General features: G+C 37.2%; 1 protein-coding gene across 2 annotated transcripts in view; it reads left to right on the forward strand.

Moving 5' to 3' along the window:
• MRPS28 (mitochondrial ribosomal protein S28) overlaps window positions 1-16,950 on the forward strand; it is a 204,392-nt gene that overhangs the window by 23,002 nt on the left and 164,440 nt on the right. The gene's annotated exons all lie outside the window — the stretch shown is intronic.

The raw sequence follows: 16,950 nt of genomic DNA on the forward strand, positions 1-16,950 counted from the left end.
CAGTTGATGTTATATCAATTTAACTGACAGTGTTCTTTATTCTTAAAGTAATGGTGAGTCTAGTACTCAGTGGCATCTTAGGATGAATTACAGTGATTGAAAAGTTTGTGATGTTCAAGGATGAGTCATATTGTAGAAATGAATAGGAAGAGAGTCTACTCCAGATCTAAGAGAGCAATTATGAGAATTGGTTGCCTCTCTCCTGAGAGCTCTGGATACCTAAAGGTCCGGTTAATACAAATTTCCTTAGATCAGTGGCATTTGAGTAAATATTTAATGACTAGCTGTCCAATAAAAAAAGGCCCCGATTTGCCAATTTCTGTGGCGTAAAACACTCCCACCTTGGTCAATTTTAAGTCACCAGTGTAATGTCACTGAATGCAGAATTGGGAATATTTGTACACAGTCCAGCTCCCACAAGCTGGTGCAGTCTGGAGCCAGCACACCTCTACCTCAGATAATCAGAAGCTAAGCAGTGTCTTGCAAGGTAAGTGCCATGAACCGGGAGATCCTGGAGGAGAAAATGGACTTCTTATGCTACCTGGCATCGAGAGGTAATGGCTCAGGCATAGCCTGTCTTGGTATATCAAATAACATACAAGCTGGTCAAAAAGAGTAAGACCTCAAGAAATTTCTAAGTAGGATAAGTTTGTCAATCCAGATATTAATACTGTATGTCTGTTGTGTAATGGGTCATCGAAGGGATTAAATCAGATAATGTATGGAAAGATTTAGGACAGTGACTGGTGTATAATAAATAGATGCTACTATTACTGCTGTTCTTGAAATCCTGGTGATTTGGATTTTTGAGAACTGACGGTGACATTCCTCAAGAATTCCTATTGATGAGGATTCGTGCAGGAGGCAAGTGCGAAGATAGGCAGTCCTAAAGTTATCCTTCAAGAGAGGCATCCTGAGCTCTTGGGTGCTGTCAGCAGTAGCTGTGGCAGGTCATTTTTCATTAATAGAACATATATCTGTAATTTAAAAATGAAGTACTGTTTTATTTTATACAAAGAAATTTTCTCATCTCCTCCCTACAATCAGTAAGCTTTTCCTCATGCTGCCATGGGCGCTACCTAGTCGCGGTGGCCATCTTTATTCTTACAAGCCAACCTAGTTTGCAGCTAGAACATCAGGTATTAACTTTATAAAAAATGCATTTTACAGGTAACTCTGCTGGACTATGAATATGTCTCCTGCCCAGGTAGATGTATTATAAGTAGCAAATGCAATGTACACTTTTCCTTATGTTTGTGGATGGAGTTTTGTTTATGATACTTCTTTCATGGGTATTTATGTCTTTGTGGGTATTCTTTTATGTATACTGTCCTTTTTTCATTAACATTTTAAAACATCAGTTTGGTCATTATGTTTTGTTTTTGAGCATAATATTTCAGAATGCATTAGAGACTAGAAGTTCTAATTTGATTCTCAGGCCTTACTGACTAAATCACAGAATTTTTTTTTTTTTTTTTTTCAACGTTTATTTATTTTTTTGGGACAGAGAGAGACAGAGCATGAACGGGGAAGGGGCAGAGAGAGAGGGAGACACAGAACCGGAAACAGGCTCCAGGCTCTGAGCCATCAGCCCAGAGCCTGACGCGGGGCTCGAACTCACGGACTGCGAGATCGTGACCTGGCTGAAGTCGGACGCTTAACCGACTGCGCCACCCAGGCGCCCTAAATCACAGAATTTTAAGTATCAGTATTTGAGACTGTATTTCTCTAATAAGTGCTATAATATGGTTTGAATATTTTATGTACAGTATAGCTTAAAATAGTTAAATACTAGAAATTATTGCAACATTTATTAAATCTTAAATTTTCATCAAAAACTATACACATACACATATCCTATTACAGAAATTACCATACGGTTGAAACCTTCATCTCCACATATGCTCTGCCAGTGAAGCAGTCCATTTAACAAAAGTTTTTTGGAGTGTGAGGGATGGCTCATAATAATTTTGCCAGTAAATTGTCTAGCCTATGGAGCAGTCACCGTATTAGTATTTTTCATGTACTTAGCACAGTTAAATGCCTGCACCTCTGTTTTGTAGTTATCTTTCGACTCCTGCCCCCATCGGCCTACCCAGGATCCATTCACCAGAAGTTCCCACTTTAACTTCCAAATCAGTCGCAAAATCAATACATTCATGACTGAAGATCATGAAGAAGGGTCAGTCATACCAGTGCAGGAGGAGTTGATTAATTTGTTTGTTCATTCATTTGTTCAGCAAATATTTATTGGATCCTTTCAGCTTGGCAGTTACTGTTCTACCTGGGAAGGGCTGGTAAACCAGAGCTCCTTCCTAGTTGCCCTCATAAAGTTGGGCGACTTCTACTGGAGGATAAGGGGAATAGATAGTAAACAAGTATATAAATCAATTTTAAAAATTGGTAATTACATGAGTAAAAAGGGATAATATGGTGAAAAAATGTCTGGCGAGTAGAAGATAACAGTAGTTAGAAAAGGGGCTTTGACCTCTATTCTTCTATTGCTTAAAGTCTGAAATACCCTCTGAGGACTTTTTTTTTTTTTTTTTCTTTTGATGATAAACAAATGTCAAGGCTTAAGTTCTATTCCTCTCTGGTCCTACAGACTGAGAATATTATTTCCAACAGTGTGCTAAAAGGAGGAGTTCACTTTAGCCAAGATGTGATCTGAATAGTTTGGTTACTCTTGTTCCACATCCTCATAGCTATGCAGGTAAAAACTGCAGCTCCATACTTACATACATTGTTTTGGGGGGAGAAACTTTGTATCTTAGAAAATTCCTTGTTGTCCAGGTTTTTTAATGTTTTTAATGTTTATTTATTTTTGAGAGAGAGAGACAGAGCACAAGTGAGGGAGAGGCAGAGAGAGAGGGAGGCACAGAATCTGAAGCAGGCTCCAGGCTCCGAGCTGTCAGCACAGAACCTTACACGGGGCTCCAACTAACAAAGCGGGAGATCGTGATCTGAGCCGAAGTCAGACGCTTAACCGACTGGGCCACCCAGGCACCCCCTTGTTGCCTAGTTTTTAATTCATCCTGAAAAGAAGGTTTCTACCCTTCACAGAATATTTATTGAATTTCCTGAATTCTATGTGTAGAAACTCTTAGGTTCTTTCCAAAACCCTTCTCTAGGTCTCTTACAGCTACCTGTCACTTATGTTTTGAAAGTATTATAGAAAAGTATCAGATCAGCATAATTACTGTTTCAGTTACTTTGCTTTTCTACCTGTATCCAAGACAAAGTTTGTGGAGGAATTATTTTATTCAGATGTTACCTGTTGTCTTTATAATTGGTAGAAAGATGATACCACCAAATCAGAAAGTAATGAGATCCAGGTAGGTCTCTGGTCCCCTTTCATACCTACAAGTTTAGATTATATGATAGAACAGCTTATTGGGCTGGACACACGTTTGCTCTCTATCTCCATGATGTCAGGCTGTGACTGAGCAGATTTTAGGAGGGTAATTCTGACAATGGCAGAACTTGCTTTGATACATTTACTTAAGAGACAACGAATAAGATGTAGATACTTACATAATTTGTTCATCATTCAGCATTCATCAGACCTGCTGTTGAAAATCCCTTTTGAGGACCTGTTTTTTTTCTCTCTTCGGACAGCTTAATGACATGCTTTAGGACAGCTTAATGACATGCAAAGAAAAATACTCCAATTTAACAAAATACCCAGTTTGGCAAAATGTTTTAATTTTTTTCATTATTTTTTTAATTATTTAATTTACTTTTATTTTTTCATTTTTATTTTTTTATTATATTTATTATTAATTTTTTTTTATTAAGTTTTAATTCTAGTATAGTTAACATACAGTGTTATATTAGTTTCAGGTATCCAGTATAGTGATTCAACAATTCTATACATTACTCGGTACTCATCATGATAAGTGTACTCTTTAATCCCCATCACCTGTTCCCCTATTTCACCCATCCCCCTACCCAGCTCCCCTCTGGTAACCATCACTTTGTTCCCTGTAGTGAAGAGTCTTTTTCTTGGTTTGTCTCTCTCTCTTTTTTTCCTTTTGCTCATTTATTTCTTATTTCAAATCATATGGTATTTGTTTTTTTCTGACTGACTTATTTCACTTAGCATTATACTCTCTAGCTCCATCCATATTGTTGCAAATGGCAAGATTTCATTCTTTTTGTGGCTAAATAATATTCCTTTGTATATACATGTATAACACATCTTCTTTATTCATCTGTCAGTGGACACTTGGGCTGCTTCCATCATTTGGCTATTGTACGTAATACTGAAATAAACATAGGTGTGCATGTATCCCTTTGAAGTAGTGTTTTTGTGTTTGGGGGGTAAATACCCTGTAGTACAGTTACTGGATCACAGGGTAGTTCTGTTTTTAACTTTTTGAGGAACCTCCATACTGTTTTCCACAGTTGCTGCACCAATTTGCATGCCCACCAACAGTGCACAAGGGTTCCTTTTCCTCACCAGCAGTTGTTGTTTCTTTCATTATTGCTTTTTAATATAGTTGATGGTATTTCAAACTTAGAGCAGTTGATAAGAATCAGAAATAATTTTGGTTAACTGAATATTCTGATTAGCTAAGTAATGTCCTTTTAGTAAGTTCTACAACTTTTTTGTTTTAATATTTGTTTTTGGTTATAGTTTGCTCTACATCTAATGTGGGGCTTGAACTCACGACCCTGAGATCAGGAATCACATGCTCAACTCACTGAGCCAGCCAGGCACCCCAATTATAGTTTAAAGGAACAGTTTCTGGGTGCTTGTATGGCTCAGTCAGTGGAGTATCTGACTCTTGATTTCAGCTCAGGTCATGGTCCCAGGGTCATGGGATCAAGCCCTGCGTTGGGCTCCACACTGAGCATGTAGCCTGCTGAAGATTCTCTCTCTCTCTCTTTCGCCCTCTGCCCATCTCCCCAACTCACGAGCTCTCTCTCTCTAAAATAATATAAATAAGTAAATAAGCAAATAAATAAATAAGTAAGTAAGTAAATAAATAAATAAATAAATAAATAACAGTTTTCAACCTTTGTCCCAAGAAACTCTAGAATTCTGCAGAAAGGCTTCAGAGATTGTTCTGGGGGTAGTGGGGAAATTAGGCCCTACTGTCAGAGCAGCTCTACATTCATTATTTTATTACAGTTCTGGGAACATTTTGTTTAAAATATGTATGGGAAATAGTGGTAGTATTTCTACCACCAAAAAAAAAGTTTGAAAAACACATTTAAAAGAAAATTTATTCTAGAAAGACATATTAATGGTAACATTCAGCATATAAGCATTACATTCAGAATATAATCACAGTGGTATTGTGATCTACTTAGACTCAGTTGCAAAATAAAAATGTTATAAGTAAATTCAGAGAGTTTGAAGGTGTGGATGGCGCCTAATTCTAATAGTACCAACCTTAAAAGTTTTAAACATTATATTATTTTTCTTTCATGTCAAATTATGACTTGAAATCAGAAATCAGATTATGACAAATTAGAATGCCTCAGGCATTAACTTCTTTGGCAGTTATCGAATCAGCTGATTGCTAAATTAATCAGCATTCTCTTCTATAAAACCCACTGACTGATACCGACACTAACTGGAAAAGAGATTTGTGGTCCTCTGCTATATTGACACTTTCACTTCTTCCAGTTCAGCTGTATCTTTAGCTAAATAAAGCTAGTTGTGTTTGTTCCAAAATCTGTTTATATTATCGTTAAGTAATTTTTTAAATTATAGCATAAATTAATAAAATATGACCATGGAAAGGGTTTTTGTTCTTTAAGAAAGCTCATTTTAATGTTTTGGAAAGACCCCATAAAGGAGAGGTTTTTTTTTTTTTTTTTTTTTTTTTTTAATTTAAAGAAACTACTCTTGAATTAGTTTGGGCAAGTAAACCATAAAGATTGGTTGGGGGGAATCCTGAAAATCTGGAAGGAATTGCTTTCCAAATGTCTTTCTGTTCCTGGTTTACTTTAAAGTGACTGATCTGGCAATCCCAGACATTGTAGTATGGGTATTGTTTATGTAAGGAAATCAGTGCAGAGCTCCAGTAAGTGGACCTCTCCTCAACAAGAAAGCCTGGACTTCTATCAGATTATTTGCATTACTTGTAAATTGATGTCTTCACAGAGTATGTGTAGACATTTTTTTTTTAATTTTTTTTTTCAACGTTTTTTATTTATTTTTGGGACAGAGAGAGACAGAGCATGAACGGGGGAGGGGCAGAGAGAGAGGGAGACACAGAATCGGAAACAGGCTCCAGGCTCCGAGCCATCAGCCCAGAGCCTGACGCGGGGCTCGAACTCACGGACCGCGAGATCGTGACCTGGCTGAAGTCGGACGCTTAACCGACTGCGCCACCCAGGCGCCCCTGTGTAGACATTTTTAATGAGTTCTCACTTTAACCTACTTTTCCGTGAGCCAACCTATGAGTCCAAGGGCTTCTACTGTGACTTTTCCATCATGTGAACCTGCCTGCCCTTTTCTTTAGACATTTTTTCTTCTGTCATTAACACAGCATACAGTTTCACTAATTTTGTGCTAGTGTGAATTAAGATTGTTCCCTTTTCATAGTCCCATCTGATAATCATAATAGCTAGTTTTTTGAAAACCTACATTGACGCTTTATGTGTATTGTCTGATTTATTCCTCATAAGAAGCATAGAAAGTAGAGGATATTATCCAAGTGAAGAAAGTGAGTTTTCAAGCATAATGTGCTGCAGTGGTACAGCTGGTAATTAATAAGGCAGGGATTCAAACCTAGGGCTGTGTGTACCCAACATAGCTCCTGAATTTTTCACTCTACTGTGCTGTTCTCTAAATCTCACAACATATAGTTACTAAGTATCACAAGAGCCCCCTAAAATGATCTCACATATGAGCCAGTTTTTATACCAGGGTCCCTGAGGCAGGCAGTGTGGTCGTGAAGCTCTATGGTGGTCTGTTAAAGAATGGTAGGTAGCCTGTTACAGTGTCCTTGGCTATGGTGTCCATGGTCTAATATGTTTGGATAGTTGTTACCACTAATAAGCTAATGACCACTGGGTCTAGGCTTGTTTCAGAGTGGATGTGTAACATAATTATGGTGAGACCTGTAGCCATAGGAACTGGTTAATGGCTGACAGTGATCATAGCTTAGAGACAGCAGGCCTCATGTTATTTGGGAATGCTTTATTTCAGAAAAGTTTATTCTGCAAATAGTAGAAAGTTGACTCTTGATACATATAATACTCAATTTTTAATTCTTTGTTTCTTTTTGTAAAATATGTCATCTACTTTCACCTTGTCACTACTAAAGTAGTTTAATCTGTTTTTATGATCTTTGTTTTTTGATGAACCAGAGTCATAATTATAAACATTAATGTGTGTTGTATCATAATTCAAATATATAGAATTATTGCTCCTTAGCCATACAACCCTCCAGGTCTGTGGTTTTTGTGTTTCACCTTTCCATGTCATCATTCTTTTCTGCTGTTGTCCTGGGTCTGCATTTTTAGGGTTTTTTTGAACTTTTAACTTTTCTTCTAATATTCTGATGCCCAGGAAATTGGTCACCAAATGTGTTGTGCTTAAAATAAGAGCAACTAGTGCCTGAGTAATAACCTCTGAGCCTCTTCTGGAAGTAAAGTGTATGTACTTTAGTACATGGACTTCAACATGTATTTTGACAGCTCCTAAACTCCTCTGCTTAGTTCTCTTTGGGTTCTGTGGAGACTTGATGTCACCAGATAACTAACTTCCTGATAAGTGAAGTGTAACTAGGTTGGCGTCTTGCCTGTGTTCACTGCCTGTTCACTGATGCCTTTGATAGGGATTGTCACATGTCAGGACAGTGTTTGTTGAACCAGTCAAATGTGCTGAGCGTCTTGGATGAGTATTTATTGTGGTTGAGATTTTAACACCTTCAGTAGAAACAGTAGTGAAAATAAGATGGGATTCGTGGGCCACAAATACTATTTGAGATGCTATCAGTTCTTACTGTGAATTTGTAAATAAATGAGTAAATTCCTTAAGAACTTTGTAAAACCCAGAGTATTGTTTTATGGCGTTGATTAGTTCTATTGGCTTGGAATGTACCTATAGTACATCTTATCAGTCTCAAGAATTAAGCTGCTGATTTTATTGTTTTTTTAATTAAGTTTTTATTTTCATTCTAGTATAGTTAATATACAGTGATATATTAGTTTCAAGTGTATGATACAGTGATTCAGCAATTCTGTACCTCACCCCAGTGCTCATCATAAGCACTCTCCTCAACCCCTATCACCTGTTTCACCCCTCCCTCCACCCACCTCTCCTCAGGTAACCATCAGTTTGTTCCCTATAGTTAAGAGAGTCTGTTTCTTACTTTCTCTCTTTTTTTCCTTTGCTCATCTGTTTCTTAAATTCCACAGATGAATAAAAGCATATGGTGTTTGTCTTTCTCTAACTTTCTCTGTTTCTTAAATTTGATTCTTAAATTCCACATATGAGTGAAATCATATGGTATTTGTCCTTCTCTGACTGCCTTATTTCACTTCGCATTATACTCTGTAGCTCCATCCATTTGTTGCAAATGGCAAGATTTTGTTCTTTTTTATGACTGAATGATATTCCATTATATATAGAAACACACACGTGCACACTCATGCACACACAACCACATTTTCTTTATTAATTTTATTTTTAAATGTTTATTTTTTTGTTTTTGAGAGAGAGAGAGAGAGAGAGAGAGAGAGAGCACACACAAACAGAGGAGGGGTAGAGAGAGGGAGACAGAGAATCCGAGGCAGTCTCCAGGCTCTGAGCTGTCAGCGCAGAATCTGACTTGGGGCTTGAACTCACCAGCTGTGAGATCATGACCTGACCCAGAGTCAGAGGCTCAACTGACTGAGCCACCGAGGCTCCCCATCATTAATTTTATTTTTAAATAAACTAGGTCATGGTGCAGTTTTTTGCTGAGTCAGCAAACGTTTAATGAGCAGCTGTTATATGCCACCTCTGTGTTTAATGCTATTGATGTACAGATTAAAGACAGTCCCTGCTTTCAGTGAGTTGAGGATTCAACCAGGGGGATAGAGAAGCAAATCAATATATATAACACTATATAAGTTCTATTTATTGTATCCTACGGGAATAGAGAAGAGGGGATAGATGATTCTGTTAGATTGTCAGAGATGGTTTCCCAGAGGAACTAGCAATTGAATTGAGTTGTAAAGGATGAAGGATAGGAGATACACAGTGCAGAAAATGGCTGCACTTGGGAGAGTTTTAAGTGAGAGAGAGCTTGGCTTTTCTGGGAACTGAAGTGGCTTAGTTGACTTAAGTTTAAAAGTGATAAGAGAGTGGGGAGATGGAGAGCCAGATCTTCAAGGTATTTATATACCATTCTAAAAAATTGGGGTTTTATTCTGAAAGTGACAAAGAACCATGAAAACATGGGCCAGTTTTGTGTTTCAATGAGATCATTCTGGCGGTGGTGGAGCATATGTTGGAAGAATGAAATTGGAGTTAGGGAGCCCAATAATGAAGCTTTGGAAAGAAGTGATGAGAACTTGACTTAAGTCTGAGGGTCAAAAGAAGAGACTTTCATTAGCAATTTAGGAGATAGAAGAAACAGGTCTTGATGACTAAGTATGGATGGTAAGGTAGAAGTTTTGAATGATGTTTGATTTAAGACATGAATGACCAGGCAGATAGTAAGTCAGGTTGTGTTGGGGAGGTGGAGATGGGGAATATATTATATTGATATTTTTTCCTGCTTCAAAAATATAAATTACATGCCTAAATTTAGATCAGTTTTGATTCTCTCATGCTCACTCATAGACTACTTCTGATTAGTATCAGTTAAGGAACATTTCTCTTTTTACTGAAATACAAACTCCTTGTGGTTAAGCCATGCTTATCTTTTTGGTTAAAGAGCCAAATTTTCTAAATCTTATAATTTCATTGTTCTTTTTTAATTCTGATTTTTCAAGAATTGTATATATTTCTGTAAAATCCTGAAGTCCAGTTTTCAAATGGAATCTATTTATTTGTTAACGTGTTAATGAAGATCACGTCTTTTAAAGCATTATTTCTACATTGGCATCTCTATCAAAACACACATGAGTGACAGTTCTGAAAATCGAAGAGTTTCAAAACAAGCATGATTGGCAGTTCTAAGGTAACTAGCGCGTGCACTGAATTTTATCTGTACTTTTGTTTGACACTGAGGTGGAAAAAGTGAGCTAATTTCCCAGGCTTTGTTTCTATTTCAGGTTGTGTGATATATGGGGTCAAATAAAGAGTGGGATGGATATTGAATGTTTCAAAAACCAAAGTTTTCAAGGTGTATTGGTGGGGGAAAAGAGAATATAAAGAATTTGAATTGAGTAGTTCTTTTTATTCCAGCAGACATGGTAGGTACACAGTTAAAAAGTATGGCATGTTTTTAAATAGATTTGTGATTGAAACTCATACTATCATTTTCTTAACAGAGCTCGGACTGTTTTTTCAGGTAAAAGAGCATCCACTATATTTAACTTTTTAGTAAGAAGCCTTAAGGGTATGTGTAAATTATAAAATATGATCTCAGAAATGTTCTGAGTTCATGAAACACACGTAATCAGGCTTTTGAATAGCATTAGACTTAACAACAACAACAAAACCAAGCTCATAGAGAAAGAGAACAGTTGGTGTTTGCCAGAGGCAGAGGATAGGGGATGGGCAAAATGGGTGATGGGGTCAAAAGGTACAAATGTCCAGTTATAAAATAAGTAAGTCATGGGGATGTGATGTATTGCATGGTGATATCGTTAATAATACTGTATTGCCTATTTGAAAGTTGCTAAGAGTAGTTCTTAAAAGTTCTCATCATAAGAAAAAAATTCTTGTGTAACTAACTGTATGTGGTGACGATGTTAACCAGACTTAATGTGGTAACCATTTCACAACGTACGCAAATATCGAATCATTATGTTGTATACCTGATATTAATTTCATGTTATACCAGTTATACTAGTCTATTGGATTTTATTTTGATTGATGTGCAAAATGGATTTGCTTCATGTAGCATATTCAAATATATATAGCGGTATTAGTCCAGAGAGTTGTAAACTTATATGTCTGTTAAGTTTGCCGTATATGCCTTGCCAGGATTGTAAAGGTTAAAAGTGAATCTGGAAACTACTATGATGGCTGCTTGTTAAGGAATGAAAGCAATTAAGTGTTCCCACAAAAGCTTTGAAGTTAATATCTTAATAGGATGAAGAGGAGAAAAAGTCAAGGCTGCACTCCTACAATTGGTTCAGGCTGTAGTTCTATTGACTTAAGAGGAGACTTTAGAAAAATTAAAAGCTATCTTAAATAGAAAGTGTGAGTTCTATTTTAGTTTGTTGAATTTTGTATTAATTTAGATTGCCACTTTATAACATCTAGAGACTCTCAGGGACAGGACTTCACTATGTATTCTGTAATTTGTGGTTAATAATAAGAACAATAATAGCTAACATTTGTTGAGCATGCTGTGCTAGGCACTTTGCTAAGAGTTTTGCATATATTATTTTCTTCAATCTTTTTGTTGCTCTATGGTAGATACTATTAGAATCTTCACAGAAACAAAACAAAACAAACAAACAAAAACATTGAAGAAACAAAGGCTTACAGAGATTTTTAAGTCACTTGCTCCAGGGTAGCAACTAGTAAGTAAGCAGACCTGAGACAGTGTCACTCCATATTGTTAACCATTACTTCATACCAATCAAATACACTTCCAGGGAGTTTGTGTGTATGATTTGTTAGTTTTTTCAGCAAATATTCATTGATTATTTTAATTGTAGTGTGCTGAATGCAGTTTAAATGAACTGTATGATGGGGCGATTGGGTGGCTCAATTGGTTAAGCATCCAACTTTGGCTCAGGTCATCATCTCATGGTTCGTGGGTTCGAGCCCACGAGCTCTGTGCTGACAGCTCAGAGCCTGGAGCCTGCCTCAGATTCTGTGCCTCCCTCTCTCTCTCTGCCCCTCCCCTGCTCACGCTGTGTGTCTCTCTCAAAAATAAATAAACTTTAAGTGAACTGTATGATGTCTTTAGGAGGAAAGGTGCATACATAGAGCGCAGTAACATAGAGGAATACATGAATGATGTGGTCAAATAGAAATCAAAGAAGAAGCAAGAGAAATGAAAGTTGGAATGGTTTCATAAACAAACAAAAAGGGCCTCCTCAAAGAGGTGAAACTTTAGCTAGATTCTGAAGGATAAGGGAAGGAGTGTTAGGAAATAGATATTAAGAAGACATCTGTTGGGGAAACACCATGAGTAATGGCATAGAATTGAGAATGAGCTTGGTGAGGTTGTGTTAGCTATCTATATCTGTGTAGCTATCTGTATCTGTGTATCATACTCCAAAACTTAGTGGCTTAAAACAATAAAAATTTATTATTTCACACAATTTCTGTGGGTCAGGAATCTAGGAGTGTTTTAGCTGAACAGTTGTGGCTCAGGGTTTCTCATGAAGTTCAGACAAGATATTGGCTAAGGCTACAGTCATCTGAAGGCTTGACTGAGACTGGAGGATTTGATTCCAAGGTGGCTCCCTCACATGGCAGGTTAGTGTTGGCTGTGGGCAGGAAGCTTCAGTTTCTCTTCTTATGGACCTCTTCACTGGGCTACTTGAGTGTCTTCACAACATAGTAGTTCGCTTCCCTCAGAGTGTATAATTTAAGAGAGATTGAGGTGGTTGTGATATCTCTTATAACCTAGTCACGCATTGCCATTTCTGCCTTATTCTATTCATTAGAAGCAAGTCACTAAACATAGCCTACACTCAAGGGGAAGGGAATTAGTTTCCACCTTAAAAATCTTTTTTAAATGTTTATTTTTGAGAGAGAGAGACAGAGCATGAGCAGGGAAGGGGCAGAGAGAGGGGGACACAGAATCCGAAGCAGGCTCCAGGCTCTGAGCTGTCAGCACAAAGCCCAACGTGGGGCTCGAACTCATGAACTGCGAGATCATGACCTGAGCCAAAGCTGGATGCTGAAACTATTGAGCCACCTGTGCGCCCCAGTTTCCACCTTTTAGAGGGACTTGTGTCCAACTTATATGCATATACTTTTAAACCATCACAGTGGTCAGGAGCCCATGGCTTGGTTGAAGTTTTAGGGAGTAATGAAATACTTGCTTTGTTAGACAGGCAAGGATCCTTATAGAAAACTCTGAATTTCAGGCTAAAAACTTATGACAATGGAAAGACAGCAGAGTGGCATTTGGGAAATGGTATTTTTGGGTGATGACACTAGCAGTGAGGTGTAAGAGGGAATGGATGCAGCAAGGGAAGTTCTGAGACTGTCATAGTAATTCAGGCAGGGGCTGGACCAGAGTGAGAAGAGACAGGAAAGGAAAAGACTGTTCACAGAAATGACTGATACTTGAGGTTTCCAGCCTAGTGGCTAGAAAAATAGAGGGCACAGCAATAGAGAAGTTGGGCAGAGCTGCTGTTCACAGGGCAGGACGTGGAGTTCTGTTTTAAACGTGTTGTGATTTTCTGTAGATATTTGGCCTTTGTGGGATTGGAATTGTGAAAAGTTAGGCTGTAGAGTAACAGTGGATCTGGAATTAGCAAGTTCATATTGGACTATAAGTTTCTATATCTTTTGCCTTTATCAGCAAAAACAAAACAAAAAACAAAGGCAACAGCATCAGTGCAGATTTGTGTTTGTGCCACATTAAGGGAGAGTGACTGATATGAAGAAACCTTGTAGTGTTCAGTTTCAGGCATCCTTTTAGAACTGAAATAGCTTTATTTCTAAAAGTGGAATGTGAATATAGCAGTAACAGGTGAGATCCTAGAGAAGTAGCATAACCTTCGAGGTATATTCACTACAGGTTCATATCATTCAGCTTTGGCCAGAGTTCTCAAAATTCTTTCACTCATTTTTAGTAAATTTCTTATTGCTTTACCTTCTTCACTCTTGTGCCTCTTTTTCCTTTCTTCACTTCTTAGCAGATAACCTTACCTCCTTCTTTATTGAAATCAAATTCGTACATTAGTTTAATCCATATGAAATTGCTATTTTTTTAAGTTTATTTATTTTGAGAGAGAGCAAGCACAGAGGGGCAGAGAGAGAGAGAGAGAGAGGGAGAGAGAGAATCCCAAGCAGGCTCTGTGCTCTGAGCACAGAGCCCGACACGGGACTTGACCCCATGAACTGTGAGATCATGACTTGAACCAAAACCAAGAGCTGGATGCTTAACCAACTGGGCTGTCCAGGTGCCCTGAAATTTTTTTTTTTTTTTTTTTTTTTTTAAGTAAAAAAGTTGAATATCTGATTCAACTTAATACCCCTGGATTTCCTATCCAACCTTAAATCATCTTTTCTACAGAATTTGATAAAATTTGAGAGTTTTACTTTGTCAGTGCAGAGCCTGCTTGGGATTCTGTCTTCCCCTCTCAAAATAAATTAAGGGGAAAAAAAAAAAGGTTTTACTTTGTTTCTCCTTCAAACTGTGGTTCTGTTCCTCCTGACCTCCAAATTGCCCTTGTTTTCCAGATTCCATTCATTCCTCAGGTCAGCCTGCCTGGCTCTGCCCTCACCATCCTACTAATTGAAAGCACCCTTGTAAATTTGTCAGTGACCTGGGCACCTGCCCAGCAGTTGACTGAAATGCTCGTAGTATTCAGCACTGTTGGCTCTTCCCTTTTCTGAAACTGTCATATGCCTTCAAGACTTCCTTGTTCTTTTTATGCATTCCTCTAAAAATGCTATATAAAATCTTAGAGGAGAAACATGGTAAAGAGGAGATACAGTAGTTTTTGGCGTGTGTAGGGAAGTCAAGCAGGGCAAGTATCAGGAAGACGTGGGAGTGGAGGGTAAGATGCCTTGGTTCTAATTCTATATCATCACTGAAAAACACTTTATATGCCTGTAAATGACCCTTATAAATGTCTCCACCTATATGTATCCCTTTTTAAAAAATTTTAATTGTGGGTAAATTAGAAATCATTCAGGTTCAACATAGTCCTATACTTAAAAATACGATGCTTTGTTTTTAGCTTGTTTTAATTTTTAAGCAGAAATTTTTCCATAAATATACTACAGTTAGGTTTCTTTTAAAGTTTTAATTCACAACCTTAATTTTGGGCCTAAAATAGAATACTTTGTGTTTTTTTTTTAAATGCAAATTAGTATTAAATAGGTATAATTAAATCCTTAATTAGTACTGATTGAGCTTATTATAATGTTCATGTGGATTGTATGCTGTTGACTGTGTCATTTTTGAATTTATTAAGCAAACAACTCTTTCCTTGATGTATTTTCCTTAAAAGCATTTTCCTTTATATACAGTACTTTTTTGAAAATGGAGTTACCAATTACTTGTTATGGTATATAGTAGAGAGGACTATACCTCTTTCAGTGCGGGATATATATGATTTGAAGTTATTTGGCTTCGAAAATATATTGCTGTGAGCGTATACATTCTGAGACTCAGCATTTTTACTTGAGTTAACCTTACCTCAGAACTTCTGGTTTGATTCACCATCCATTTTGCTTTGGACTTTACATTTACTTTTTATTTACTGGAACGGTATGTGCCAAACTGTTCTTGAAAGTTAACAGCTAACCATAAACTCTTTAAATCTCAAAATCTAATCCAGAGACTAAGTATCTTTTCCTTAATTGCAATTGCAAATATTTTAGCCTGCCTGTTTCCTGGATGTAATTGATTTAGAAACTTTAATTTTGAATTTAGCTTGTTTTTCAAATGCTGTGCCTCCATCATGAATTTTTTAAGTTCTTGTTTCATTTATTTTACTGAAGGAAGCATCTGAAGTTTGAAGGAAAATGTTCCAGAATTAAAGCTTAACATATGCTAATTTGTGGTATAAGTTCTATGTGTGTTAGCAATGGTAAAATTAGTTAGTAATGGTTCCTGATTTTTAGAACTATAATGAAATTCTCCCTCCAAAGGAATCTTAAGTCACTTTAAGAAAACAAACATATGCCATATCTTTTGGCAAAAATAATTTTTAAGTGTCTGGCATAGCACCTTGCAGTTGATAAATTCACCATAAATATTCATTGCTTACCTTTTTGATAGACAGGAGTCATAAAAGCATTTAGCTCACAGTAGGGGGTTGCGATTATTGGTTGAGATGTACTGTTCTTCATTTTCCATTGGTGTTACAAAGGAACACAATTACATTTGTTGAAGAGGTGTAAGTATTCCTCTTACAGAAGTAATGAGAACTGTTAAGAAAAATAAAACTAACGTTGAATTCAATGAGAATTTATTATTTTCCAGAATTGGAAATTAGGAGATTATCTGTTCTTCATAGTTGTCTAAGATTATCATAATCATAACCAATAATTATCAGCTGTTGGCTCTTACTATGTTTAGTCACTTTTAACATTTATTCATTATTGAGAGACAGAGAAAGACAGAGTGTGAGTGGGGGAGGGGCAGAGAGAGAGGGAGGCAGAATCTGAAGCAGGCCCCAGGCTCCGAGTTGTCAGCACAGAGCCCTGTGGCGGGACTTGAACTCACAGACCATGAGATCATGACTTGAGCTGAAGTTGGATGCTTAACCAACTGAGCCACCCAGGCACCCCGCATTGAGTCACTTTTAAGCATCATTGTGGTTTAAGCTCATTGGCCCTGAATTCCTGCATTTGAATCCTGGCTGTATTATTTTTAATTGTGTGATCTGGGCAAGTTACTTAACTTACTGGAGTCTCAATTTCCTGGTCTTTAAAATGGATGAATATTGATAGGACTTGCCTCAAATGGTTGGTGAGAACTAAATGAGGCTGTCCCCATCGTCATCGTCGTCGTCATCATCATCATCATCATCACCATCATAGTCATCAGCAGCTGACATTATTGAAGCTTTCTGCATATCAGACAGATACTATAATTCATATCTTACTATCATTATGCCTACATTACACATGAGGAAAGTAAGCCTCAGAGAACTTAAGTGGCTTTCTAAATCACTTGGACT

This window comes from Puma concolor, chromosome F2 (assembly GCF_028749965.1).
Source record: "Puma concolor isolate L17-30 chromosome F2, mPumCon1.1.hap2, whole genome shotgun sequence".
NCBI lineage: Eukaryota > Metazoa > Chordata > Mammalia > Carnivora > Felidae > Puma > Puma concolor.